Here is a 3823-nt window from a genome sequence, read left to right on the forward strand (position 1 = left end):
CCCAGACTGATGCTACCTCCCAAGCTATAGCCACTCGCAAATATTAAACATTGATATCTTTACATGCAGAGCACTTTTAAAGTTTCAACTTTCTCTCACTCACATACCATGCCATAGTCAGCCATTTACCTGCTGATTTTTCATTGAGATCAGGGACCATGTATCATTCACCTTCTTGTCTCCTTTGTTAACCCACTCGTGTCTGTTGAAATAATCCTCAGGCAGATGCCCACCCAATGCTCCAGGTAGGCAAAGCAGGTACTTCTGTCTCCAACTGACCATCAATAAAACAGGCACACAGAGCTGGATCTCTGAGTGAGGAACCAGCACAGCCAGGATTAGCTCATGACTTGGATCATTCTCCTAGAGGCACCTGGTACAGGGCTCTAAATTGTCACTGCATGGTGTTCTAACAGAAAAAAATTGAAGACTGACACTTAGAAAATGACCAAATGGGCCTGTAACTCCATGAACACAAACACAAAGTATTCACGTAGGAGGAACACACAACCCCTCCTACCTCACAAAACTCTGAATAGTTCCAGAGGGTAGTTACAAAGGCTGAAGATGTTAACATCCAAAAAAGAATGAAACAAACTCACCACTGGGTACGTGAAGACAGTAAAACACAGAATGGTCCTGCCATGGGCCCTGGAAAACACACACATACCGAGTCACTCCTATTGGGGCAGCTACACAGAGCTCCCCTCTGCTGTTGTACCATTTAGAACTGTGCTGGGGTTATCTGACTGACCAAACTTCTACATCAATTCCTCTCAAGCCTTTGTCCAAGGGGTGATAATAAGGGAGATGTGAAATGTTTTATGGATTTAATTTAGGGAAAATATTCATTCCTTGTGCCTTTGCAGCCTGAAGGCACAGTGACCACTGCTGAGGGACAGAGGGACGCAACGGAGTCACCTTTCCCAAGGTTCTTGATCAAAGACCCCACGTGGGCCTGCACAGAGAGGAAGTGAAAGACTATCTGATGATGCAGCTATTGCTCCTATTCCCTGCAATACAGGAATGGGATCAAGCATTATCCATACGGCCAAGATTGAAACTCAGAAAAAAGGCTTCTGTAGTGTGTTGCTTTCCTAAGATACTTTTATTTTGGAAAAACCTAGAATTAGGAGCATATCTAAGGGGATGTATTTGCTCTGCACTGTGATTTATAGGAGCAGGAGAGAGCCACAGAATTTCCATGATGACAAGAGAGAGGTCCATCTGGAAAGAGTTATTTCAACATTCACATTCACTCAGGAAGACAACCCAGAGCAAACTCAGGTGAAGAAACCATAACCTGTGCTCATAAATGATCAACCAAATCCCAATTTGGGATATTTAGTCATATAACTTATCTCTAGGGAGTGTCTGAAGTGAAGGAACTGGTATGAAATCACAGAGTCGTGGGGTATTAGACTCAGCACCCTAATGACCTCCAACCCTCCTCATTACTGGGTTGGCCAGCCTTGAGCTACCCTGCTCACACGGCTGAATGGCATCACTGGGAAGGAACTGGGTCTTGGGATAATCTAATCCAGGGCTTCCCATCTTTTTATGAGAAGCAGTGAAGCACTGCAGTTAAGAGTGTGCAATCAGCCCTGGCCAGTGTTCTCAGTGGTTAGAGCATCAACACACATAAGGAAGGGTCGTGGGTTCAATTCCTGGTCAAGGGCACATACCTAGGTTGCAGGTTTGATCCCTGGCCCTGATTGGGGTGGGTGTAGTGCTTCGGGAGGCAGCCAACTCTCTCCCCCTCTCTCTCCCTTCCTCTCTTCCTTACACTCTAAATATCCTCAAGTGAGGATTAACAAAACAACAAAAAGAGTGTGGAGTCTGGAGTCAGACTGCTGGGTGGAACCTTGGCTGGGCCGTTACTACCTGTGAGTTGAGCAAGCACCTGAACACCTAGGATTTGAAAGTAAGAAGGCATGGAAAGCTGGGAGAGCACAACCTGCCCCCAGTACAGTTCACTAAACAGTGACTGTTACCTGCGCACCTTAGACCAGGCAGGAGGGGTCTCCGCCCTGGCCCCAGGCTTTCCAGGGCCCCAATGTAGCGCCCACCCACTAGAGTGAAAATGTGCCCACCTGGAGCCCATAGGGTTTTTTTCTGGATCATGTTCTAGGTCATTGGGAGCCTGAATTTCCTGCCCAAACTGCCTGCTCCTACTTTCAGGGCCTACACGGATCTGGATCTATTCCCCAGGGTCTGTCCTGCTGGGGCAGGTCACATCCCTAGTCCTAGGGGCAAAGAGGGGCAGCTGGGGGTGTGGCTGGAGCTTGGAGCCTCTCTCGAGTTGGGGAAAAGGGAAGGGGGTAGGACAGGGGCCCAGAGCAGGCTTGTCAGCACCACTGAGTACTCATGCTATTAACCTCAGAGTGCTCAGAAATCCTAAATTTGAGGCTGGCCTGCAGGTCATTAGGAAGGTATATTTGCAAAAGCAAGAGGAGAAGGACATCTTTTGTTTAACAGTTTGAAGGGAGCTTTCATATATTTAGACCTATGGTATGTGGGGCTCCATTTGTGTTTTCGCCTGAGGCCCCTCATGTGTGGCTCACAGAACTGACTGCTGCAGTCATTTACATTTTCATCGCACCAACCGCTCTGCCAAACCGCTCAGTCATTTACATTTTCATCGCACCAATCGCACCAACCCCGTCTGTTGGACACAAGTCCACCACTCCAAAGAAGCACATGTGTCCGGCGTCATTACTATCATGTCTGCTCTAAGGGAAGTTTGAACCAAACTTTAAGGAATGACCACCTGCAGCACGAAGAGGCCACTGGCCATCAGGGTGTGGCTCACAGCAAAGCCTGCCCAGAGTCAGTGCTGCCCTAGGGACCCAGTGATCTCGGTCCCACAGAACCAGCTGCTGGCAGATCCCTCTCCAGGGCTCCTCCCTCCATGAGGCTCAGCTACTCCCTCCATCTCCGTTTCTCTCCCTGGGTCTTTGACACAGTAATGTCACTTCTAGGAGCTCAGGCTAAAGGTAAAAGCGGGTGAAACTGTGAGCCCAGGACAATGGGAGTGGTGGCATCTGCGTTCTCGCTGGCGTCTCCCAACCCTGACACAGTGCCTGGCACAGACCGAGTGCTCAGTGTGAAGGATGTGTGAAGAAAGATGCTTACTGAGACATTGTTTGCAATAGTGAAAATATTGGGAACAATCTAAGTGCCTAGAGTTAGAAAAATGATTAAATAAAATGTTGGACATCAATACAATGGAATATTAAGCAGTCATTATAAATTATGTTTTTTTTTTTTATATTTTATTGATTTTTTAACAGAGAGGAAGAGAGAGGGACAGAGAGTTAGAAACATCGATGAGAGAGAAACATGGATCAGCTGCCTCTTGCACACCCCCTACTGGGGATGTGCCCGCAACCAAGGTACATGCCCTTGACCGGAATCGAACCTGGGACCCTTCAGTCTGCAGGCCGACGCTCTATCCACTGAGCCAAACCGGATAAATTATGTTTTTAAATACATTTCAGGAGATCAACCAAGGGACTTGTGTGCATGCATATGAGCCTAATCAATGGACACAGACAACAGGAGGGGTGGGGCATTAATGGGTGGCAGGGGTTAATGGGGGAATAAGGACACATATGTAAAAAAAAAATTAAAAATTAAAAAAATAAAATAAAAAATAAATACATTTCAGTGGCATGGGAAAATTCTCACAATAGAATTTTAAATAAAAACAGTAGGATATAAAATTATATACAGAATATAGAGTAGACACTTAGTTGTCCCTGAAGACACACACACACACACACACACACACACACACACACACCAGTCACATCAAAGTGTT

This window comes from Eptesicus fuscus, chromosome 9, assembly GCF_027574615.1.
Source record: "Eptesicus fuscus isolate TK198812 chromosome 9, DD_ASM_mEF_20220401, whole genome shotgun sequence".
Taxonomy (NCBI): Eukaryota; Metazoa; Chordata; class Mammalia; order Chiroptera; family Vespertilionidae; genus Eptesicus; species Eptesicus fuscus.